At 42.5% G+C, this 27,179-nt stretch overlaps 1 protein-coding gene across 1 annotated transcript in view; it reads left to right on the top strand.

Moving 5' to 3' along the window:
• The window catches only part of PPP1R12A (protein phosphatase 1 regulatory subunit 12A), a 213,876-nt gene that overhangs the window by 83,083 nt on the left and 103,614 nt on the right, over positions 1–27,179 (top strand). The gene's annotated exons all lie outside the window — the stretch shown is intronic.

Genomic DNA, 27,179 nt, shown 5'->3' with positions numbered 1-27,179 from the left:
TAAATTAGAACAGACTGTTAGGGTCAGCGTTAAGGGTCAGTTATCGACATAATTAGTCAGACACCCACAGAGTCCAGGAAGAGGCTTCTTTTTCTTCAAAAAGGCTGCTGAGTGCTTCTGAAGATGACATGATAGATAACCAAATTTCTCCAGTTGCTATGAGATCATTGTCTCCAGTGGAAGGAACGATCCGTTTGCAATAAACTTACTTTGATAGGTATATATTATTCTGACCCCTCTTCATGTAGATTTCCAAATGTTGGCCACCATGCTGTTCTTGCCATAAAAAGGCCATTGTCTGTCTCTTGTCTCTTTGGGTTAAGGCAAATTCCATTAGTTCTGCTGTATTGAGGTACTGTCTGATCCAGCATTAGACCTGGAGGAAACATAGGCTGTTTTTTGAATATATAGCTACCCTAGTAATAATTCCTATGACAAAGGACTGAAATTGTAAATTCAGGGGGTAAGGTAATTGCCATCCTGGCCCATGAAAGGTTGGGAAGCATTTATAATGAACATAGTGGCTACATGGATAAAAGATGAGTGAAAAATCTGAAGCCTGTCTTGTGTACCAGTTTTACAGCCAAGACATTAAAGAGTTTTTAAAGAGAGGAGACTGCTTTCATCCTTTTGCAGAAGATGGGACATATTGTGGCCGATGGATGCACAGCCTCTGTAATTTGTGTTCTGCCTTTAGATGTTGTGAAAGTATTTGTAATGGTTTCACGTATTTTGAGTATGTATTGAAAATATATACCTTTTCACAATGTGATAGTTATTTAAGTCAATAGGGAAGTTCTTTCTGGAGTCTTGCCATTTCTAGAGCATTAAAAGCAGTAAAGCCCCCTGCTTTCCTCCCAAAAAGGGTACTAAAATAAAAATGTTGATTGAGCATTCCAATTTGCTGTGGGCAAGCACACTCCAAGCTCAAAGAAAAGAGTGTTGTTTCCCATACCCATGGAAAAACATGCTCCTTCAACTCTTGAGTAGTTCTCTGTGAAATGTACCATTTTGCAGAAGCCAGGCACCTGACATTTTATCGTCTCTTCCTGCCTTGCCAAGACTTGTCTTCAGTGGTCTCTAGCTTTCCCCACAAAGGGGAGGTTATTGGATTACGGTACATTCTCCCTGCATTTTTTCCATGGGACCAGTGAGTAGGAGTTTGGGAATCCAATTTGCAGACAGGGAGCAGAGGATACAGCAGGCGATGCAGCAGGATCACCAGGTGGGCTGCTTGGATAACTGCACAGCTAAGGCCCAAAGTTCTGTGAAGATGAGCTGCTGAAGCTGATTACAAGCATTTCCACATATAGTGGAAGGGGAAAAGGTCCTGAGCAGGACTCAGTGGGCCACATCACAACTATTGAGACTAGTGGAGCTGAGCTATGGACAACAGAAGAGGGAGGGAGTGCATCCTCAAAAATAGACACAATTTACATTAACAGGTGTTTTCAACTGTGAACTAAAATTGTGTGGTTTGAAGGTAGTTGGGGGAACAAGAGAATTACTGCAGAATTTGGAGTTTTGTCCTGTTTCCCACTATATATATATATATATGGGGCACTGGGTATAGACTTCACATCTGCTCCTGTGAGAGAACGCAAACTTTTTTGCAGAATCTCAGGTTGGATGCAGTTTCCTCTATTCATAACTCGATCCAGAAAGTTTGTTCTTCTTTGAGTGATGGTCCTTACATGTATTCCACTTGAGGTGTGCATGATTTCAATGTGCTTCAGACAGGAAGATTTTCCTGGCACTGTCTGTTGGTTTGCACCTACATTCTTCTCCACGTGCTCCAAATTGAGGGGGGGAAGGGGTGGTCAGCGATGACCACTGCACGTGCCTCTGTTGCCTAGGGAAAACTCGTACTCCCTGCAAGTGCAATATCTATCAGCTCTTCCCTTGCCAAACTTGTCGATCCTTTTGCGGGCAAAAAAAGGAATCATTACATTCCCTCAAAGACTCGAGCAATCCTTTACTCGCTGAGTATCAACCATACAGGAAATACTCCACGTCTAAACCCTACAAGTGACAACCAGCTCCCAACCATTCTACAATCAGAGGGTGGGCGTATGAACTGCCTAAGAAATGCTAGAGGATGAAGTAAAGTGTAAATAATGTCATCCCTTCATTCTACTTCCAGCCTCAGCCTCCCACCAAAAAAACCTGTTGACAGGACTTTTGAGAGCTTTAGTTTAGTCCACCTGCCACACTTATATGTTCAGGATTCTTATACTCCTTTTGCTGGCTGCCTAGCTAATTTTTCCCAGGCTTAGTACCATATAACATCAGATAGATGAGTTCTGGAAACAATCACCACTGGTTATATCAGTGGTGAGCAGCCTGTGGCCCGCGGGCTTCATGCGGCCCATCAGAGTAAACTGATTGCAGGCCACGAGACATTTTGCGGACATTGACCGTCCCCAGGCACGGCCCCCCGCAGCTCCCAGTGGCCACGATTCGCCGTTCCCCACCAATGGGAGCTGCGGGAGGCGGCGGGCCACAGGGACATTTGCAAAATGTCTCGCAGCCCGCAATCAGCTTACCCTGATGGGCCATATGCTGTCCACCACTGGGTTATCTGATAGAGTTGCCCCCTCTTCAGGGACCCCCCTCATGAGCGGATGCTTAGACAAGAAGTAGAGTCACTGTTTTGTGTGGGAGCTATAGAACTAGTACCTCTTCAGCATAGGAGAAGAGTATTTTACCCAAGATATTTCCTCAGCCCCAAAAGGGAAGGAGGCCAGAGGCCCATACTAGATCTCAACTGAACATCTTCATCTGTGGTTCAGATGGTAGATGTTTAGCGAGGGCTTCAATAATCTCCTAACATGGGCATCTGGTTCATAGCTCTCAATTTGAGACTTATTTCCAAATAGACATCCCCCCTGCACATTTGATATTCCAGAGATTTACCGTGGGCCCAGGCCATTACCAATACAGAGTGCTCCCCTTCATTTCTCAACAGCACCAAGACTATTTACAAAGGTGTTACTTGTAGTGGCAGCTCACCTATGTTGTCAGGGTTCTCCTACTTAGATGACTGCCCACAGAGAAATCCTATTAGGAAGTACAGAGCCTTATCATAGGGTTATTTGCCCACCTCCATGAACATGTGGCACGGGGTACTTGGAGCCCCCCAAGAATCCCACTTGCACATAAACCTTCTGAAGTCTTTAGTTGGGCCCCTCAAATCTGGGTCATGTCAGACAATATGACAGGCTTACTATATCAACAAACAAAGTGGGGGGAGCAAAGTCCACCCTTCTTTTCATAGAAGTGGTCAATCTACGGAAGTGTTGCATTCACCACTATGTCGCCCCCTTCCGCTGCGGACTTTCTAGGAATGCATAACACACTGGCAGACAGCCTCAGCAGAAAGCTCTCCAAAGACCGCGAGTAGGAGCTAATCAACTTGGTGCCACAGACAGCTGTTGGAAGTGGAGATTTCTATTGTGGGATCTCTTTGCATCTCAGGAGAACAAGAAGTGGCTGACCACCTGCTCCAGAGCAGTTTAGGGCCACAACTCCAGAGCTGATGTGCACATTACCACCCATCTTTCTCTTATCTTGAGTCCTGAAGAAGATTAAACAAGCTGGAGCATTGGTTATCCTCATTGCTCCCCAGTAGCCCAAGCATTTCTGATTCCCGAGTATTTTTCAGAACTCCTCACATCCATGTATCCATATTCCCCTCTTCCCAGACCTACTAACTTAGGACAAAGGCAAGATCAGACACCCCAGCCCAGCAGCCCTCTATCAAAAAGTGTGGTGTTGGATGGCTGACAGACCTAGAAAAGTCATGTTCAGAGGTGATATAATCCATCCTTAGCAAGAGTAGGAAAGATTCCATGAGAAAATGCTATATAGCAAAATGGAAAAGATTTCCATACCTGATGCCAGCATCATTCGATTCCCCTGAAAATGTCTGACACCCCTACTATTGTGGGTTATCTCTAAAAATGACAGGGCTATCCATCAGCTCCTTGTGAGCCCACTTGGCAGCTGTTAGCACTTTTCACCCTCCAGTGGACTGTCTTTGCTCGTATTATAGTGAGATTTCTGAAAGGACTGATCCAAACCTTTCCTCCAGTGCTGAATCTACCCATATATGGGACCTCAGTCTTGTCCTATCAACACAGCTGAATACCCCATTCTAACCTGTAGCCTCCTGTTGATTAATACATTTCTTTATGAAGGTTGCATTTCTGATTGCAGTCACCTATGCTAGAAGAGTGCGTTGGATGTCCTTATGGCTGACCCTCTCTATATAGCCTTTCATAGGGATAAACTTTCCTGGAGATTATACCCTAAATTAACTTCTAAAGTCACCTCAGAATTCCATCTGAACCAGATTGGTGCTGTACCTCCTGCTGGTCGTCCTGGGAATTAGCTCTTTCCCAGCTCTGGAGCGCCCTCTGCCAGCTGATGTCTCAACTGCCGCTGGCCTCCGTGTCCCTCCTGGACCCCGGTGCCCTTTACCTCGGGGTTCTGCCTCAGCAGTACCTCACCATGCTCTGGGTCTCCCCTCCCAGGGGAACCCCCAACCCTCTCAACCCACCTTGCCTCAGTGGCTACTGCCAGTCATCATATAGCCCCCGCTCATTGGGGCAGACTGCAGTCTGTAAAGGCCACTCATCATTGGCAAGGGGTTCGGACCAGCTGCCTCTTCCTAAGCCCGGGCTGCAGCCTCTGCAACCCCAGTAGCTGTTTTGGCCTTTTCCCAAGGCCTGCAACCTGGGGAGTTGCCAGCTCCCCAGCTCCTCTTGCCTTTCTTCAGCCCTGCTCCATTTCCTGTACCCTGAGCTCCCAGGCAGCCAGGTCCTTCTCCCTCCAAGGCTGGAGAGAGACTCTTCCAGCTCCTGGCTCACAGCCCTTTTATAGGGCCAGCTGTGGCCTGACTGGGGTGTGGCCCCAGCTGTGGCTGCTTCTCCAATCAGCCTAGCCTTTCCCAGCTGCAACCCTCTCCAGGGCTTTTAACCCCTGTTCTTCAGGCGCAGGGCAGCTGCCCCACTACACAAATCATCCACTTACTGTCTTTTGAGTGGAGTTCCAGGCATCCGAGAGGACAAGAAGCTTCACTCTCTTCTACCTGCAAAGGATGAAATTCTTCAGAAACTCCCCCAGGCTTCTTGTTTCCTTTACTGAATGCAGGGAGATAACTTCATCTCCTTACAGAGTCTGTCCAAATGGATTTCATGCGGCATCCTGCTTTGTTGTGAGCTCCTCAGGATGTGAGGGCCCACTCAACTAGAGCCCAGGTTACGTTAGTAGCCTTGCTTCAAGACCTCCCTTTCTCAGAGGTCTGCAGTGCAGCTCTGTCCATACCTTTGTGAGACATTATGCTCCCAGTACAAGTGTCTACAGCAGAAGCATCTCTCAGAAGAGTAGTCCTCCAATCTGTGGAGGTAAAGTTTCTTCCATCCTCCTCCTCAATAAATACTGCTTATGAGTCACCTCAAGTAGAATACACATAGGTACCATGACTTGAAAAAGAAAGGATGGTTACTTTCCCAGTGTCGGGAAAACAAAACTTTAGTGATACAAAAGAATGGTTATTTACCACCTTGTATAGTAACTGGAGTTCTTTGAGATGTGTGGTCCCTATCTATATTCCACTACTCATCTTCTGCAGAGCCTTATCGTAGGGTTATTTGCAGTGAAAGGTGACTGGAGAGACTAGCTTATGCCCTTGGTTCAAAGCATGAGGAGGAGAAGAGTGCAGGAACAAACCAACAGATGCTGCTGGCAAAAATCTTCCAGGCTCAGGCACATGCAGTGCATGCACATCTCCAGTGGAATACAGATAAGGACCACACATCCTGAAGAACTCCAGTTACTATACAAGGTGGTAAATAACCATTCTTTTGTATCACTAAAGTTTTGTTTTCCCGACACTTCTTCAGGCTTCTTTTCGGCAAAGTTCATATAGTAGTATAAATTGTCATGGATTTACAAGACTATAAAGAAAAGCCAATACATCTCTACCCCGATATAACGCGACCCGATATAACACGAATTCGGATATAACGCAGTAAAGCAGCGCTCCTGGGGGGGGGGGGGGGGAGCGGGGCTGTGCACTCCGGTGGATCAAAGCAAGTTCGATATAACGCGGTTTCACCTATAACACGGTAAGATTTTTTTGGCTCCCGAGGACAGCGTTATATCGGGGTAGAGGTGTATATTTTTCTAAAGGTCGTGAAGACTTTTCCAAACATACATCAAGACAAGCGTATGAATTCAAGCATTCATCTTCTTTCTAGCATTTCCTTTATGATGTGAAGATTGTGTTTTTGATGTGGAGTGACTCCTGCTCCTTCCTTGCCTGCTTTTTGCATCAAAGGGCCAGAGGGAGTGTATTCTGATGACTGTCCTGCTCTCACTGAAAAAAGACTGTGAGAAAGTGGAGTGTTGGATCTTTGTACTGCCCACCCTGCAGCTGCTGAAACGGTTCCGCAGCCAAGCAATCTGCTCTTGCATCCCCTGCTACTGTTGTAAGGGATCCCTAGAGGCTTCCTTTCAGACTTAGATGGGATTACAGTTTATCTTTCAAAAAAAATGACTTATTTTGTTTATAAATCTTAACTTATTGCAAAGTCAGGGTCATTGGGGAAAAAATGCTGTACTAAATTTTACTTTTAATTTTCTCAAGTTTCTTACCTTGATAATCCAGAGCTTGAAGCAAGATAAAAAAGGGGACTTTCCCTCCAAGCATTGCTGCTCTGAGTTGTAGGGGGTATCTAATGCCAAATACATAATATATAAATTACACACATAAAAGTACATTAAACATTAAGGTTGCCTACTTGATTTTTGCAGTCTTTTAACAAAAACTGAGGAGAGTTGGCAGTTTTTCAAAGGGACACTATGAAGGGCCCAAAAGCAAGCTATTCCGCTGGTTAGGAAAGAGAAAATGTGGCAAAAGACCACCTTGGCTTAACCACGAGATCTTGCATGATCTAAAAAATAAAAAGGAGTTATATAAAAAATGGAAACTAGACAGATTACAAAGGATGAATATAGGCAAACAACACAGGAATTCAGGGGCAAGTTTAGAAAGGCAAAGGCACAAAATGAGCTCAAACTAGCTACGGGAATAAAGGTAAACAAGAAGACTTTTTATCAATACATTAGAAGCAAGAGGAAGACCAAAGACAGGGTAGGCCCACTGCTCAGTGAAGAGGGAGAAACAGTAACAGGAAACTTGGAAATGGCAGAGATGCTTAATGACTTCTTTGTTTAGGTCTTCACCGAGAAGTCTGAAGGAATGCCTAACATAGTGAATGCTAATGGGAAGGGGGTAGGTTTAGCAGATAAAATAAAAAAAGAACAAGTTAAAAATCACTTAGAAAAGTTAGATGCCTGCAAGTCACCAGGGCCTGATGAAATGCATCCTAGAATACTCAAGGAGCTAATAGAGGAGGTATCTGAGCCTCTAGCTATTATCTTTGGAAAATCATGGGAGACGGGAGAGATTCCAGAAGACTGGAAAAGGACAAATATAGTGCCCATCTATAAAAAGGGAAATAAAAACAACCCAGGAAACTACAGACCAGTTAGTTTAACTTCTGTGCCAGGGAAGATAATGGAGCAAGTAATTAAGGACATCATCTGCAAACACTTGGAAGGTGGTAAGGTGATAGGGAATAGCCAGCATGGATTTGTAAAGAACAAATCATGTCAAACCAATCTGATAGCTTTCTTTGATAGGATAATGAGTCTTGTGGATAAGGGAGAAGCTGTGGATGTGGTATACCTAGACTTTAGTAAGGCATTTGACACGGTCTCGCATGATATTCTTATCGATAAACTAGGCAAATACAATTTAGATGGGGCTACTATAAGGTGGGTGCATAACTGGCTGGATAACCGTACTCAGAGAGTTGTTATTAATGGTTCCCAATCCTGCTGGAAAGGCATAACAAGTGGGGTTCTGCAGGGGTCTGTTTTGGGTCCGGCTCTGTTCAATATCTTCATTAATGACTTAGATATTGGCATAGAAAGTAAGCTTATTAAGTTTGCGGATGATACCAAACTGGGAGGGATTGCAACTGCTTTGGAGGACAGGGTCATAATTCAAAATGATCTGGACAAATTGGAGAAATGGTCTGAGTTAAACAGGATGAAGTTTAACAAAGACGAATGCAAAGTGCTCCACTTAGGAAGGAAAAATCTGTTTCACACATACAGAATGGGAAGAGACTGTCTAGGAAGGAGTACGGCAGAAAGGGATCTAGGGGTTATAGTGGACCACAAGCTAAATACGAGTCAACAGTGTGATATTGTTGCAAAAAAAGCAAACATGATTCTGGGATGTATTAACAGGTGTGTTGTGAGCAAGACACGAGAAGTCATTCTTCCGCTCTACTCTGCTCTGGTTAGGCCTCAGCTGGAGTATTGTGTCCAGTTCTGGGCACCGCATTTCAAGAAAGATGTGGAGAAATTGGAGAGGGTCCAGAGAAGAGCAACAAGAATGATTAAAGGTCTCGAGAACATGACCTATGAAGGAAGGCTGAAAGAATTGGGTTTGTTTAGTTTGGAAAAGAGAAGACTGAGAGGGGGACATGATAGCAGTTTTCAGGTATCTAAAAGGGTGTCATAAAGAGGAGGGAGAAAACTTGTTCACCTTAGCCTCTAAGGATAGAACAAGAAGCAGTGGGCTTAAACTGCAGCAAGGGAGGTCTAGGTTGGACATTAGGAAAAAGTTCCTGTCAGGGTGGTTAAACACTGGAATAAATTGCCTAGGGAGGTTGTGGAATCTCCATCTCTGGAGATATTTAAGAGTAGGTTAGATAAATGTCTATCAGGGATGGTCTAGACAGTATTTGGTCCTGCCATGCGGGCAGGGGACTGAACTCGATGACCTCTCGAGGTCCCTTCCAGTCCTAGAATCTAGAATCTATGAATCTATATGGTTGTATATGTGTTAATTTTCTAGGTTTTAAAAAAGCAAATTAAAGAAACAGATTCCATCATGTGGCATCGTAGTGACATCCATATGGTCATCCAGGAAGGTTGGAACCTTCAGGTCTACTGCACAGACCACTGCCATTTGAGCTAATTGAAATAACTGATAGAGGAGCAGCATTAGAGGGGGATGAGGCATGTTGCCAGTGGGCTTCACATCTATTTACCTCATGGTAGAGGGATGGTGAGAGTCATGAATCTTGGATTCTAATCTAGGGTCTGGTGGAGGGTGTGTTCTACTGGTCACAGGCCCTTCTGTCCCTTCTCCTCCAATCTCTCTCAATCCCAGTCCTGTCTCTTTGCTACCCCAGCTCCTCTGTCCAGTCCCATTCTTCTTGCCTAACTACTGTTTCCCAGTCCGAGTTTCTCTGTATTTGTAGGGGTAATTTAGTTAAGTGGGATGCTGGAAAGCTGACATTATCTCTATAGGACAGAGTTAAAGCTTGCAATGTACAGTAGTGGTACTGGTAAGTTGAGAGTCTGTGGCTGGAGGAATAGATATTTTATGCCACCTCACAGTACATAACTCTTCATTTCCCTGCTTTTTGTACTGGGTATATTATGTATATACAACAAAGCTTTTAACACATTTATTTGTTTTAGGCTTTTTAACTGGCAGGGAAAATTCCCCTGCCAAGCAGACGTCTGAGCTCCCTTACTGAGCCTCAATAATACCTTTTCAAACGATTGTTCAAACATTCACCAGTCCTTGCAGTCTCGTGTAGTAGGAAAATCTGTCCCGTTTAGACCTCTGGAGTGAAGTGGGAATAGTGCATGCTTCTCAAAGGTTAAACCTGCCCGTATGTGGCACAGGAAATGTGTGACAAATGACCAAAATGAGGAACATGTGACAGTTTTATAATGGTCTTAAGTATAAAATCTGCTTTTTAAGGGCGACTTCTCATTTTGTAAATCCCAATTTTGGAATCTTGTCACCCTTCTCTTCCGCAAATTAATCTGTAACAGATTAAAAACAGATTTTATACATAAACTGTTATCTGTTGCTTAGGCTGTGATGCTCAGTAAAACATGTGTATTCTACCTTTTGCATATTGGGAGCCCAAGGGGATGGGGATTGTTGTGTGGGGACAGTGTCTGAAGAAAAGTCCTTGCTCAGCCTTCTTGTGTGGACTCAAGGAGGGAAGGTGGTTTATGGTTTTATGCCCCAAAGTTCAGTTAATGCAGTCCCCTCATAGTTTAGCTGATCCACTTCCAAAAAACAGTTCTTATGTTCATGACATATACACAGAAGTTAGATAAAAAGATATTCTTGCTGGAAAGTTGCAACTTAATTCTACTTTCGTTCTTAGAATTCAGAACGATTACATCAAAGACCCCCAAAACAGAGAGACAAAGCAGGCTTCTCCATAAAACCAAGAGGTACAGCTCACCCCACCTTACTCTAGGCTGGCTTTCTACAAACTAACGGTTGCTCCCAGATTTCATGCCTCACTACAGAGCCCCCTGCCCTGTAAGCAGGACCAGAACCCCTGCTGCTGCCCCTCCCTCCCACGCACACTGTTAAAGAAGTAGCTTGCCATTCCAACAGTCTTCAGGACACCACACCTTCAATGAATGCAGTGCATCATGCCAAAGTTAATGCCAGCCTCCCACCCCATGCAATGTTTCAGGAAAATCTCACCCCCTTAAACACACAAAATTAATGCAGGAACTCTCTATTCTATACCCTCATTGGGGTGACTACCTCCCTCCTAATGGCCCAGTTAATGTTTACCTTCCCTTTTAGAGGATGGCAGTGGTGGCTACTGCTGCTCAGTGACTCCCAGATGTTGCAGTTGAGAGATCTGGGAGGGAAAGAGAGAAGCTGTTCAGGAGCTGTTTTTGAACAGGGGGGTGGGAGGGGGGAGAAAGAGAGAAACTGTTGGGCAACACGTCTTTAAGAAGCGGGAAGGAGGGAACAAAAATAATTCAGCCACTCCCTTCTTCTCCTCACCTATGACTGGGCCAGCAACTTCCTACCTGAAAACTATTGTTGGTTCCTTCTGGTTTATTTCCTTCTGTCACTTACATCTCTTTTGGGCTTTGCAGTGACAGAGAGGGGCATAAGGCCCCAGACCTGCAGGAGGAGCATCTTCTTTTGCCTGCTTGCAATCCCCTGTCACAGAAAACACCACATGAGAATGCACTGAAGTATAAATAAGGTATTCATAGATTCCAAGGCCAGAAGAGACCATTGTGATAATCTAGTCTGACCTCCTGTATAACACAGGCCATTGAAATTCCCCAAAATAATTCATAGCTCATATGTTTTAGAAAAACATCCAATCTTGATTTAAAAATTCAGTGATGGAGACTCCACCATGATCCTTGGGAACATGTCACCCCTTAACTTTCTCTTTATTAAGCTAAATAGATTGAGCTTCTTAAGTTTGTCGCTCTAAGACATGTTTTCTAATCATTTCATAATTTATGTGGCTCTTCTCTGAATCCTCTCGAGTTTATCAACATCCTTCTTGAATTTTAGGTACCAGAACTAGGCACAGTATTCTAACAGCGTTCTCAGATGGGGTAAATCCAGGGATAAAATAACCTCTCCACTCCTACTTGAGATTCCTCTGTAGTATGCACCCCAGGATCACATTAGAACTATGGCCACAGAGTCACACTGGAGCTTATGTTCAGCTGATTATCTATTATGACCCCCAAACCTTTTTTCAGAGTAACTGCTTCCCGGGTTAGTGTTCCTTATCCTATAAATATGGGCTACACTCTTTGTTCCTCAATGATGTATACATTTACATTTAGCCATATTAAAACACGCATTGATTTGCACCTAGTTTACCAAGCGATCCAGATTGCTCTGTATCAGTGACTTGTCCTCATTATTTAACACTCCCCCAATTTTTGTCTCATTTGCAAACTTTATCAGTAGTACACCTCTACCTCGATATAACGTTGTCCTCGGGAGCCAAAAAAATCATACCGCGTTATAGGTGAAACCGCGTTATATCGAACTTGCTTTGATCCGCCGGAGTGCACAGCCCTGCTCGCGCGCGCCCCCCCCCCCGGAGCACTGCTTTACTGCGTTATATCAGTATTTGTGTTATATCGGGTCGCGTTATATCGGGGTAGAGGTGTAGTTTTATGTTTTCTTCCAGGTCATTGAAAAAATGTTAAATAGTGTAGGGCCAAGAACTGATACCTGCGGGACCCAACTGGAAACACACCTGCTCAGTGATAATACCCCATTTACAGTTACATTTTGAGACCTATCAGTTAGCCAGTTTTAAATCCATGTAATGTTTGCCGTGTTAATGCCAGGTTAAATTCTAATGAGGAAAATAGAAAGGAGCATAAACTCTGGCAAATGAAGTGTAAAAATATAATTAGGAAGGCCAAAAAAGAATTTGAAGAACAGCTAGCCAAAGACTCAAAAAGCAATAGCAAAATATTTTTAAGTACATCAGAAGCAGGAAGCCTGCTAAACAACCACTGGACAATCGAGATGCTAAAGGAGCAGTCAAGGATGATAGGGCCATTGCGGAGAAACAAAATGAATTCTTCACGTCGGTCTTCACGGCTGAGGATTTGAGGGAGATTCCCAAACCTGAGCCATTCTTCTTAGGTGACAAATCTGAGGAACTGTCCCAGATTGAGGTGTCATTAGAGGAGGTTTTGGAACAGATTGATAAACTAAACAGTTATAAGTCACCAGGACCAGATGGTATTCACCCAAGAGTTCTGAAGGAACTCAAATGTGAAATTGCAGAACTACTAACTGTAGTCTGTAACCTTTTAACATTTAACATTTAAATCAGCTTCTGTACCAAATGACGGGAGGATAGCTAATGTGATGCCAATTTTTAAAAAGGGCTCCAGAGGTGATCCAGGCAACTACAGACTGGTAAGCCTGACTTCAGTACCGGGCAAACTGGTTGAAACTATAGTAAAGAACAAAATGGTCAGACACATAGATTAACATAATTTGTTGGGGAAAAGTCAACATGGTTTTTGTAAAGGGAAATCATGGCTCACCAATCTACTAGAATTCTTTCAGGGGGTCAACAAGCACTTGGTGACGGGGGATCCAATGGATATAATGTACTTAGATTTTCAGAAAGCCTTTGACAAGGTCCCTCACCAAAGGCTCTTAAGCAAAGTAAGCTGTCATGGGATAAGAGGGAAGGTCCTCTCATGGATTGCTAACTGGTTAAAAGATAGGAAACAAAGGGTAGGAATAAATGGTCAGTTTTCAGAATGGAGAGAGGTAAATAGTGGTGTCCCCCAGGGGTCTGTATTGAGACCAGTCCTATTCAACATATTCATAAATGATCTGGAAAAAGGGGTAAACAGTGAGGTGGTAAAATTTGCAGATGATACAAAACTACTCAAGATGGTTAAGTCCCAGGCAGACTGCGAAGAGCTACAAAAGGATCTCTCAAAACTAGGTGACTGGGCAACAAAATGGCAGATGAAATTCAATGTTGATAAATGCAAAGTAACCCAAATTGGAAAACATAATCCCTATACATATAAAATGATGGGGTCTAAATTAGCTGTTGCCACTCAAGAAAGAGTTCTTCCAGTCATTGTGGATAGTTCTCTGAAAACATCCACTCACTGTGCAGCAGCAGTCAAAAAAGCGAACAGAATTTTGGGAATCCTTAAGAAAGGGATAGATAATAAGGCAGGAAATATCATGTTTCTCTATATAAATCCATGGTACGCCTACATCTTGAATACTGCGTGCAGATGTGGTCACCCCATCTCCAGAAAGATATATTGGAATTGGAAAAGGTTCAGAAAACGGCACAAAAATGGATTAGGGGTATGGAACGGCTTCCGTATGAGGAGAGATTAATAAATCGATTAAGGGGGGATATGATTGAGGTCTATAAAATCATGAGTGGTGTGGAGAAAGTAAATAAGGAAGTGTTATTTACTCCTCCTCATAACACAAGAACTACGGGCCACCAAATGAAATTAATAGATTTAAAACAAACAAAAGGAAGCATTTTTTCAAACAGCGCACAGTCAACCTGTGGAACTCTTTTGCCAGAGAATGTTGTGAAGGCCAAGACTATAACAAGGTTCAAAAAAGAACTAGGTAAATTCATGGAGGATAGGCCCATCATTGGCTTTTAGCCAGGATGGGCAGGGATGGTGTCTCTAGCCTCTGTTTGCTAGAAGGCGGGAATGAGCAATGGGATGGATCACTTGATTACCTGTTTTGTTCATTCCTTCTGGGGCACCTGGCATTGGCCGCTGTCGGAAGACAGGATACTGGGCTAGATGGACCTTTGGTGTCACCTAGTATGGCTGTTCTTATGTTCTTGCAGCTTTTGAAGCCTTTACATGTTTAGATTGGCTCAGATGACAGGGCATTTCATTACATAGCTGTATGCTTTAAGATTGCTGTTTGCAAGTGGATGTATGGCTGCATCATGAATTAAACTCAAATGTTCATAGTATTTGTGGGTCATTTTTTTTTTTAAAATGAAAATCCTTTAGATTTGCCGGTAAATACTACTCCTTATGGCTAATGTACACACAAATCTTTGTTCAAATGTTTAGCTGCTTGAGTGTTGGTAGGTATTTCTGATATTTAATTACTAGTAAGTACTATACAGCTTTAATTAGGTTTTCAAACAAGCATCTGTCACACTCTAAAAGGCCACGTCCGCACTACAGACATCGATGCAAGTTACATCAGCATAAAGCCACTGTAATTAGTAAATCTGTTTTGCGCTTTGCGTACTTGGCACCTTGCACTGGCGCTTCGCATACTCACCAGCAGTGCTTGTGTTGATGCACAGTGTGGTGTGCTGTGGGTATATATCCTCGTATGCAACCTGCCACCATCCACCACACCGTCTTTTGGGAAGTTTTGACAATGCACAGTGGGGCAGAAACTAGTGACTGGGAGCAATAGGTCAACTTCCCAGTATGCAGCTGTCTCCATCTCATAATATCATCTATATACTATAATTTTCACACCATTTAAAAAAAATCCCATGAACCCACGTGGCCCTTCTCTCTGTCAGTCATCTCTGACAGAAGCCTGGAACTGCACAACCCTTCACTGTTCTCCTAAGTATTGCAAGCACAGGATGTACAATCCTCTGGTATTTGCAGAGCGATAAGAAGAACTGAATCAGCAGGAACATGATTTTTTGGAAGACAGATTTGCTGTGGGACATAGCAAGAACCAGTTCAAGGTTGTTGGTGGCATTCATGGAGCAGCTGCAGATGGAGCACTGCTTCTGGGCCCAAGAAACGTGCACTGACTGGTGGAATTGCATCATAATGCACGCATGGGATGATGAGTAGTTGCTGCAGAAATGCCGCCCCCCCCCCGCCGAGCACCGCACCGCCGGAACCCGCCCCGCGCCGCCCCCCCCGCCGAGCGCCTCGCCGCCGGAGCGCCCCCCCTCCCCCATGGAATGCCGTGCCGCGCTGCCCCCCGCCACCCCAAGATTGGCCGCCCCTTACTAGGTGCCGCCCCAAGCATGTGCTTGGTTGCCTGGTGTCTGGAGCCGGCCCTGTCCAGTGCAGGCACAACAAAATGAGAGCTGCATCAACAGTGGAGAAGTGAGTGTCATTCACACTGTTGAAATGTGCCATGTCAGATTGCTGCTGGTTAGTGGAAAACCCACTGGGGGGGCTATTGTCATGCAGATGTGCAGGGCAGTTAATCATCTTCTGCTATGCAGGACTGTGATTGTTGGCAATGTGCAGGTCCTAGTGGATGAATTTGCAGCAATGCAGTTCCCAAGCTGTATTGGAGAGAGATGGCCAAAATCCCATTTTGGCACTGGACCACCTTACCACAGAGTACGTCAACAAAAGGGCTACTTTTCTATGGTTATGCAAGCATTGATGGATCACCGGAGATGCTTTACCAACGTCAGTGTTGGCTGGTCAGGGAAGGTGCATGACATTCACATCTTTAAGAACATGAAACTTTTCAGAAAGGTACTGCAGATTACTACTGGCGATGTTGCAATGCCAATAGTGATCCTGGGGGACCTAGCCTAATCCTTTCTCTCTTGGCTCATGAAGCCACACATTAGCCACCTCAATAGCACCAAGAAGGTGCTAACGGTTCAGCAGATGCAGAATGATGATTGAACATGCTTTTGGTAGATTGAAAGGACATAGGCGTTGTTTACTCACAGGATTGGATCTCAGAGAGAAAAAATCACAATAGTTATAGCTGTTGTGTCCTGCATAATGTCTGTAAAGCAAAGGAGGAGAAGTTGCCATCAGGGCAGAGGTGGCGTGTCTGTCTGCTTGCTGAGTTTGAACAGCCAGATACAAGGGCTATTGGAAGAGCTCAGCGCAAAGCTGTATGGTTCAGCGGGGCTTTGAAAGAGCATTTTAACAGTGAACCACAGTAAACTGTGCTGTAACTGGCTGTGCTGTTTTGGGGCCTGTTAGGAATTGTGTGGTGTTTGGTGTATATTTATTAATATAATGCTGTCAGTGCACCTACTAATTTTGCAATGCTTGCTGTACATTTATGAATATTCTGATGGTCACTGATCCTGAGTTGTCACACTGTACAGTGACAAGTAGATGCTTTCAGAATTATTAGGCATTCTGCTGCATATGTTGTAAAAGATGAATTCTTTTCCAAATAATAGAATTTTATTCAGTAACAAAACCAGTGCACTGAAAAATCTGTGCAATTTAAAAGCAAATGCATAAAAACTTAATGGAACAGAACTTAAGGGGAAAGAACATTCACGAGTATTTTACCTACATATATGCTACTGTGAAAACCACAGTTGCTGTATGAGAAGATGTGGTTGTCCTGAATATCACACAGGGTGGAATGGTAGGAGTAGGAATGTAGCCCCTGATAACGTGGAATGTTGAGGGGGTTGGAAGGTGCTCTAATGGAGTTCTCCATGCCACTTTAAAATGAGGCAGGTCCATGATTGTTCAACTTTTAGATCCACAAGAGTCTGCAGAATCTGTGTTTGCTCCTGGAGAAGCCCCATTATGTCCTGGTGTGTTTCCCTCCCCTTTTCCTGCTGGGACTTGTGGGCTTCTCTTCAGTGTTCACCCTCCAATCCCTGTGCTCACAGTCTAATGAAGCATTGGCTTTTAAGATCTAACTGAACGTGCTATCCCAAGTCCTCTTCTTTCTCCTCATTTTCTGATCTGGAGATATGTGGGTTGGGAGGGGGGAATCCCTCAAGGCTGCAATAGCTGGAGATAAAACGCAGAAGTACCATTATCAATATAGTCACAGTGGAAAAAGTGCAAGCTAAGATTCAGAAGTCCCTTCCCTTGCTTTCCTAAAGTTTTAAACAAGTCATGCTTATTGACATTTCTGCTTCGGCGTGCATGTACATGGCGCCACTCAAAGCACTAGCCATGGTGTTTATGACCTTTCAGGGGTGAGGGAAATGAGGAGGGAATTGCTTGGTGTCAGAAAAGTACGAGTATGGGTCAATGGCACTGGCACCATTTTGCACAGGTGGTGGTGATTTTAGCTGATATCTCACTCCTGAGGGTAACAAAGGCACAGAAATCAGAGCTGCTTCTGGTGTCCCGAAGCTGCCCAGGCCTGTATGCTGCTAGCCTGTGTACTGCAATGTTGTCTGCTGAAGCTTTTGCTGACTGGTGTGGGAAGTGTCCTACTGCAGAGGAAAAAATGAGGCTGCCATCCCTAGAAGGCTTCGGGAGAGGATTGCAGAGTATATCCATGAAAGTTTCATAGAGATCTCTCAGGAGGTTTCAAGGGACATCCCTGTGTACGTAAACAGCTCTGCATTGCCCCCCTTGCCTAACTGTACTGGGGACAAATTAAAGTTTAGACACGTGCACAACAAGGGTGACACAAGGTGGCTTATGTAAACGTAACTTTGTAGTATAGACCAGGCCTAAATCAAAATTGGCTGTCCTTAGATTATTTTAGAACTATCACTTATGTTGTTGTAACACTAGAAAGTCCTAGGTGGTGCTTTGTCTCCTCCTATGAGTTTGGAATCTAAAAACAACACAAGCTTACAATAGGGATGAACATGAAGGGTAAAGAGAAGGGATGCAACATACAAGCATTCTAACTGAGTTGGCACATGAGTTTTTTTAATAAAAAGTTCTTCCATAAATATACCAACGACTATTACAATTTTTTTTCTGTAAAATATCATCTCCTCTTTCTCCCCAAGATTACCCTAAGTGTAAAAAAATAAAATAAAATAAAATAAAAATTCTAACTTTATTTCCCGATTGCCAAGCTGTACCTCATTAATCACTGGGGATGGGGAAGCACTAAACCATTCAAATGTGTGGCTCTGCAAAATCTTGATGGGGAGGTGAGGTTAGAAGCCCTTGTGGCCACCTGCTTCAACAAAAGTCTGCTGGGGCTTTCAGCCGACCTCTCTGTGTGAAATGGTTCTCATTTGTGGGTTTTGTGTTATGAAACTTTAGACTTTTACACAGCTGTCTTTTTTCGGGATGGGGCGGGGCTAGTATATGATTTTTACTCCCCCTAAATTTTGCTAAGCCCATTGTAGCTTGGTTCCCTTGGATTGCTAGTTCACTGTTCCTTTGCTTGACAGTGTGTGAACCAGGTTAGATTAAAAATCTTTTAAAAAATAAAAGCGAGTATTTTATTTATATATTGCTAGTTCTTCCCACTTGATAGTCTCAAATTCTTAAAGTGGATGTCATGTACTTGTTTGTTAATAGAACTGCAGATTTCAGTTTGTCTTAAAATGCACATCTATACAGAGAGACTAGCCCAGAGTCTCTCTAACATTCTTACTGTAAGAACACAAGCTTGAACACAAAATTGACAGGCATATATTCTATTCTTCTTTGCGTCTAGCACCACCTTCTGATATATTGATAATAGAGTAGCTGATATGGGACTCAATTAATAAAAAATTAAAGGAGGGTGTTTAATATTAATGCCAGTCATCATGGGTTTATGGAAAGTAGATCCTGTCAGACTAATTTATTTGATTAAAGATAACACTGTTGATGTAATGTACTTGGATTTCTGTAAGGTGTTTTACTTCATACTGCATGACATTTTGATTAAAGAACTAGAATGATATAAAATTAATGTGGCACACATTAAATGAATTAAAACCTGTCTGATAGGTCTCAATGTAATTGTGAACAGGGAATCATCATTGAACAGGATGTGTTTCTAGTAGGGTCCTGAAGGGACCAGTTCTTGAACTAATGCTATTTGACATTTTTATTGATGACCTGTAAGAGAACCTAAAATCACCACTGATAAAGTTTGCAGGTGACACTAACTGGGAGTGGTCGATAATGAAGAGAACAGGGCACTGATTTAGAGTGATTGCCTGGTAAGCTGGGTACAAGCCAACAATGTATGTTTTAATATGGCTCAATGTAAATGTATACATCTCTAGGAACAGAGAATGTAGGCTATACTTACAGGATCCTGGGAAGCAATGAATCTGAGAAAGATTTGGAGCTCATGGTGGATAATCAACTGAACATGAGCTCCCAGTGCTACACTGAGGCCAAAAGGGCTAATGTGATCCTTGGATGCAGAAACAGTAGAATCTTGAGTAGGAGTAGAGAGGTTATTTTTATCCCTTTTGTTTACCCCTTCTGCAACCATTGCTGGAATACTGTGGCTAGTTGTGGTGTCCACGATTCAAGAATGATGTTGATAAATTGGATGTGGTTCAGAGAAGAGCCATGAGGATGATTAAAGGATTAGAAAACCTGCCTTACAATGGCAGATTGAAGGAGCTCTGTTTATTTAGTTTAACAAGGAGACGGTTAAGGTATGATGTCAAGGCTGTATCCCCACTTTGAACTTTAGGGTACAAATGTAGGGGCCTGCATGAGGACTTCTAAGCTTAACTACCAGCTTAGTTCTGGTCCGCTGCCACCATTCCCTACCCTGGGAAGCTTTTAGAAACTTTTCACCAATTCCCTGGTGAATACAGATCCAAACTCCTTGGATCTTAAACAAGGAGAAATTGACCCTTCCCCCCTCCTTCCTTTCACCAACTCCTGGTGAATACAGATCCAAACCCCCTTGGATCTTAAAACAAGGAGAAATTGACCCTTCCCCCCTCCTTCCTTTCACCAACTCCTGGTGAAAACAGATCCAAACCCCCTTGGATCTTAAAACAAGGAGAAATTGACCCTTCCCCCCTCCTTCCTTTCACCAACTCCTGGTGAAAACAGATCCAAACCCCCTTGGATCTTAAAACAAGGAGAAATCAATCAGGTTCTTAAAAAGAAGGCTTTTAATTAAAGAAAAAGGTAAAAATCATCTCTGTAAAATCAGTATGGAAAATAGCTTTACAGGGTAATCAAACTTAAAGAGCTCAAAGGACCCCCCTCTGTCTTAGGTTCAAAGTACAGCAAACAAAGATAAACACTCTAGTAAAAGGTACATTTACAAGTTGAGAAAATAAAGTAAAACTAAGACGCCTTGCCTGGCTTTTTACTTACAAGTTTGAAATAAGAGAGACTTGTTTAGAAAGATGGGGAGAACCTGGATTGATGTCTGGTCCCTCTCAGTCCCAAGAGCGAACAACCCCTTAAAACAAAGAGCACACACAAAAGCCTTCCCCCCCCCCCCCCCCCCAAGATTTGAAAGTATCTTGTCCCCTTATTGGTCCTTTGGGTCAGGTGTCAGCCAGGTTACCCGAGCTTCTTAACCCTTTACAGGTAAAAGGATTTTAGAGTCTCTGGCCAGGAGGGATTTTAGTACTGTACACAGGAGAGCTGTTACCCTTCCCTTTATAGTTATGACATATGACTTGATCAGTTTGTATCTACTGACAATACATTTGATAATTGTCTCTTCAGTCTCTCAGGCAAAGATATAACTTGAGTCAATGGCTGAAAGTTCAAGCTAGACAAATTCAGACTGAAATTAAAAATGTATGCCTTAACAGTAGGAAAAGTTTAATCATTGAAACAATTTACCCAGGGTAATGGTGGATAGTCCAACACTTGCTGGTTTTAAATCAAGATTGGATATTTTTCTAAAAGATGCACTCTATTTTGGGGAAATTCTATGGCCTATGTTATACAAGTCAGACAAGATCACAATGGTCCCTTCTGATCTGGAATCTGTGAATTATTTCCCCCCATTTCTACATGCTTTCCAGTTCTTTAAACTGGAGAGGTTTTTTTTCCATCCTTTTAACTCAAATTCAAATTCACACTGAATTAAAAATCAGATATTAGAAATTTTAACCTCCATATGTTTTGAAAAGTTTCAGACCTGTGAAAATAGGAAGCTATATTGCAGAGGGGAAAGGGGGACATATAGCAGAAATGGGTTCACAGAGATGGATGACAAAATGTATTAGAGGTATGGAAAGAGGATAAAAAACATGAGGGCCCTCTATTTTGCACTACTCCATTACCAAATTATTCTGACTTCACTGATGTGTCAATATTTGGTATGTTTGGATGGCATATGTCAAATAAGGGGGTGCTGGAAGGTTGACATCCCTCTGGTTGCAGTTAAGTTTGAGGTGCGTGTTCTGTGGTGTGTAGTTTTCACGGTGGTAGTAAGGTGTGTGGGTGTGGTGGGGTTAAGGAAGGGAGAATATAGTTATGTCGCTTAACTTTTTATTTCCTTAGTTTTGTCCAGTTACATTTTGTGGTAACTTTAACGAAGCTTTTTGTGCATAACTATATGTAGCCTTTATTTTAAAGGTGCATAATGGATAAAACTTTAAATTTACCTTTTTCTAAAACAACAGTAACAAATCCAGCAAAACCAATTATGTAGGTATCAACTAATTTTTGTCTGGTGCGTGTGATAATTTTAAACTGCTGAACACTTTAAAAGCTCTACCGTATATACTCTTTCATTAGCCCGTTCGTTTATAAGCTGACCCCCCAAGATGGTTAGGTAACAATAGCAAAAACTGTATGACCCTTTCATAAGCCGACCCTATATTTCAGGGGTTGGCAAACTTTGGCTCCTGGCCCATTAGGATAAGCCACTAGCGGGCCTGGACGTTTTGTTTACCTGGAGTGTTCACAGGCACGGAGCCCCTCAGCTCCCAGTGTCTGCGGTTTGCGTTCCTAGCCAATGGGAGCTGTGGGAAGTGGCGCGCTGAGGGGCTCCATGCCTGCAGCTGATCCAGGTAAACAAAACGACAATGTATTAGATATTCAATTCAATGATTCCATAGAGTTTAAAATCATCAAATTTTGGTGTAGACCTGTTTATAAGCTGACCCCCCACTCTTTGACGCGTCACTTTTTTACCAAAAATATTCGGCTTATGAACGAGTATATACGGTACTTTAAAAATCTAGGGACTCTTTTTTTTTTTTTTTTTTTGGCAACTAGCAAATTCTTCTTTCTTATGCATCTTAAATTGCAGTCTAGCGAAGAGGAGGAGAAATAGCACGAGATGGCATTTAATAGTAGCAATTTAAAAATGTTTATACTGTGTTTTTCTGTGCTTTATATATAGTACTAAGACTGATGAAAAATAAACTTCGTGAAATGGCAGTAACTTCTCTTGAGCTGCAAAAATTAGTGTTTGCTAAAAATAGACTTTCTCATGGTCTGATCTGGTACCATGCATAATTGTCAGTGTGTAGTTGATTTGAATTAAACTACTTGTTTTCAAGAATTTAAAGGCTAGAACATTAATTTTAATAATACTTAAGCATTCTCCTTTACCCACCAAAGTAGAAAATATGTATGCCGCCCTGAAAGCCATTTCCAAAAATAACAACACAATAAAACCATTAATTAGGTTAACATCCCATTTAACAGTTACATTTGAAAGGGTTTGATGCACAAGAAAAAGAAGGAAGAATGACTAGGTGGAGAAGGTAAAATATAGTGTTGATTCTACAACATACTACCTAAAATTAACTTGTATTATAGCTACATGCAAAGGACCTACTAAGATTGGTCTCTCATTGTATGTGAAGTTTTTTTTAGTGCACACAGGGCACAGTGCTTGGTCTGAGGAACGTAGTCTAAGATGATATACAATAGGTGAAGCATGGAGTACAGGAATAATATCATATATTTGTAAATATATGCCAAGCTTTTAAACTAAATGTCAGCTATTCCTTAAGCTTTCTTAAGTACTGTTGGGCAGTGATTGTGGGAGAAGTGGACAAATTGATAGCCGAGGCTGGCAATTTTGGTGGAGTGTGAAGGCAGGCATACTTAGACAAAATTTAAGAAGGAGAGTTAAAGTTATAAAAGTACTTGAAGGGGACAAGTAAATTAAAATAGCAGGAGCCAGTGGAGGTAATCCGAGATATGGTCAGAGTTACTAGGAAGGAAGAGGATCTCAACAGCTATGCTTTTGTATGAATGGGAGGGTCTAGTGACCTAGGTACTGGGGAGACCAGAGACGAGGAGGTTGCAGTAGTTAGGAACATAGATGGGAACCTGGATGAATTTTAACGATCTGGACAGAAAGTCAAGATTGCATCAGCCTAGATGTGTGGCGCAAAAAAGAAGTGTTGGTTTACCTTTTCGATTACATCATGTTACCGCCTGTTAGCAAGCCTACTTGTATGTTGATGCCACCTGTTGTGAAAAAGGTGAATTAATTGAAAGTTGAACATCTTGATTGGCTGGATCTTCTAGAACAAACATTGTATATCTGCTGATATATTTTTATTTGTATACCATCCCATCAATTGTACGTGGCAGTTTAGAAAGCACATTAAACAAGTTAAGGCATGGTCTCTGCCCTACGAGCTTACAACCTAGACTGACTAGACAAATACGTAGAAATTAACTTTGGGGGAAGGAGAGGAGGGTCCACAGTTATTAAACCTCCTCACCCAACACAGAGAAAAGATGCATAGCCATTAAGCTTCCCCCTTAAAACAAAAGTATCACAACTATTAAAGGTGCCCAACAACAAATCTGTATGATGCATCCTCAACAAAGCAAACAGCCCACATTAAATGTCCATATAAATAATCCCCCCGCTCCTTCCTTCTCAACAAAAATTCCCTTCATAACTTCCCCCCTTCTCTCTCTCTCAATTGTGTTTTCTATTTTTCCAAGTTAAAATAACTCAAGTAACTTATTTTTGGAATTAGGCATAAGCATCTATCTAAGGCTAAACCTCTTGGCGATCATAAAGTCTTACTCTTTTTTTGTTGCTGCTGTTCTAATAAATTAGTGCTTTAAAATATTTGACCATTTTTGCTTTTGACCTATATTTGACCAGTCAGTTACCCAGTTATTTTTGGATGGGTCTAGTGCTCAACCCTACATCTCTCTGTTAAGCTTCTTGCTTTCACCTGTCCAGTGGAGCAATCATAGAATCATAGAATATCAGGGTTGGAAGGGACCTCAGGAGGTCATCTAGTCCAACCCCCTACTCAAAGCAGGACCAATTCCCAACTAAATCATCCCAGCCAGGGCTTTGTCAAGCCGGGCCTTAAAAACCTCCAAGGAAAGAGACTCCACCACCTCCCTAGGTAACGCATTCCAGTGCTTCACCACCCTCCTAGTGAAATAGTGTTTCCTAACCTAGCTCTCAACCTTTCAAAACTACTGTAGCCCTTTCACGAGTCTGATTTATCTTGTGAACCTCCAAGTTTCACCTCTCTTAAAAACTACTTGCTTACAAAATCAGACCTAAAAATACAAGTGTGTCACAGCATGCTATTATTGAAAAAGCGCGTACTTTCTCATTTTTACATTATACACCTCTACCCCGATATAACGCTGTCCTCGGGAGCCAGAAAATCTTACTGCGTTATAGGTGAAACCACGTTATATTGAACTTGCTTTGATCCGCCGGAGTGTGCAGCCCCTCCTCCCCCCGAGCACTGCTTTACCGTGTTATATCTGGTCGCGTTATATCGGGGTAGAGGTGTAATTATAAAATCAATTGGAATATAAATATTGTACTTACATTTCAGTGTATAGTATATAGAGCGGGATAAACAAGTAATTGTTTGTATGAAATTTTAGTTTGTACTGATTTGGCTAATGCTTTTTATGTAGCCTGTTGTAAAACTAGGCAAATATCTAGATGAGTTGATGTACTTGTTGGAAGACCTCTGTGTACTCCCAAGGGTATGAGTACTCCTGGTTGAGAACCAGTGCTGTGGAGGATCCTGTGATTCTTCCACCCTTTAGACCAGGTCTGAAGGCTACAGCACCCTGAGTATTAATTGTGATTACTCAGCAGGCCCATCTGAGTTTGGGTCCTGTGAGCCTTCCTTTAGGAGCTGTGATCAGTAGTGAATACAGTGATCCAAGCAGCCTTTTCAAAGCTAAATATTGTTGAATCACATCAGTAGGAACAAAGGTTAACGAGAGAAGATTTTTTTAATACAATAAAAGGTCTACACACACATCTTTCTTTACCTAAGATCTAGATAGGCCTAGCTTACCCCAGACATGCCATCTGTGGGGACTGAGGTTCAGTCTGCTCCCCAGCAGCAATCTTTGCCCCTCTCTTTGTCTTTTGTCTTTCAGGAATGCATCCCTTCATAAAACCTGCCACGTCCTTTGTTGTCTTCTCTGCCCCTTTAGTCTGGTCAGACTGGTTTTAGCCTCTCTCCAGACTGTCCAGGGTAGACTTCAAAGTAATTGGTTTTCTGCATTGTCATTTAAGTATTGGTAATTGGGCTGTCTGAAGCTATAAACTGCTTTCCTGCCTAAGTACAATTAAACCCTGTTTGAATTAACCCTTTATAATCATATAGCAAACAGCACAGTAACAGCTAGATGGAACATATATATAAAATATTACAGGCAGCTCTCCTCACAGTCTGGATCCCAATTACAGGCCTGAGTTACAGGGGAAAAGGTGGTGTTAGTAACAGAATTGGGAGTGTGGAGAATGATCAGAGAATGATCAGAAGTTCAGTTTTGTCAAGTTCAGATTGATGTTAGAGTGTTGAGATCTCAGAAGCTGAGATATGGGATTGAATGGAGAGAGAAGCTTCAAGGTTAATCAGAATTTAAGATGTTTTTTGAAACACTGAAAGCAATGATCACCAGAGAAATAGTGTGTGTTTGTTTTTTAAAGAGGAAATTGACATGGTTGAACCCCTGTGGGATCCCCTCAGAGAATGGGGGATAGGACAACTCCTGACACAGACGTTGAAGGGGAGTGTCAGAAAGTAGAAAGAGAAGCAGAAGAAGGGAGATTTTAGAGCCAAGGAAGGATAGTATTTCAAGGAGGGGGTGATTGACTTCTCAACTGTTCTTAGGTTTCAGAGTCGCAGCCGTGTTAGTCTGTATCCGCAAAAAGAACAGGAGTATGTCCAGTGACATCTTCATGACTAAGTCCCAAGGTCAATACTCCATCCTCAATGATGACAAGAACAGTTGGGCTAAAACCCATTTTCCACTGCATGTATCCGATGAAGTGGGTTTTAGCCCACGAAATCTTATGCTCAAATAAATTTGTTAGTCTCTAAGGTGCCACAAGTACTCCTGTTCTTTCAACTGTTCTTGTCATCATTGGGGATGGAGTATTGACCTTGGGACTTAGTCATGAAGATGTCACTGGATGCTTTGGAGACTCATGTTCAAAGTGGACAGTGTAACTAATTACCCCATTCCTAACTTCCCTCTTTTATTTTGTTGAGGGAAGGTTATAAAAAAGGTGATGAGGCAACCTGAAATGTCTAGACTCATTGACCATGGGAGACATATTTTAGGTTTAGGCATGGTAAAGAAAACACTACAGTAGTTTAATTGGTTGGTCTACTTTTGGTTAAAAATTATCAAGTGATGCTGCAGATTCTTTATTATCTAGCATCTGTTTACTATTTTTGACCACCCTCACTTTTCATTCTTGAAGATCCTTGTAAAGATAAAACTGAGTTGTATTTGAGAGGCTCCATTCTTTTTATGAGATGATTCAGAGGTTAGCATTGGTTGACAGTTCATCTCTTCTGAGGTCTTAATGGTACTGCAGGATACCATTATAACTACTTCTTATATGAACATGAATCTCCTAGAAAAGATTAGTTTGCTGAGGGTGCTGAATTCAGTCTTTCATCAGACTCTGCCTGTGCAGTTGATCAACTTTCCCAATGTGTAGGTGTGATTGAGACTTGGATGAGAACCAACTGGTGGAAGCACACAGATAAGATACTGTTGATAGATTAGGGGAAACAGCATGAACGGGCAGAGATGGTAACTATTCCTTTGAGGGGATCTGGCATACTTTTGTTACTCTAGTAATTTTCAGTTCTAGTGCTGATCCTTGTGAAGTCTGAATGTGAAGCAAAACACTGTTTTCCACAGTTTAGAGC

Source organism: Emys orbicularis, chromosome 1 (assembly GCF_028017835.1).
Source record: "Emys orbicularis isolate rEmyOrb1 chromosome 1, rEmyOrb1.hap1, whole genome shotgun sequence".
Classification (NCBI taxonomy): Eukaryota; Metazoa; Chordata; order Testudines; family Emydidae; genus Emys; species Emys orbicularis.
This window is presented reverse-complemented; position numbering and strand designations above follow the sequence as displayed.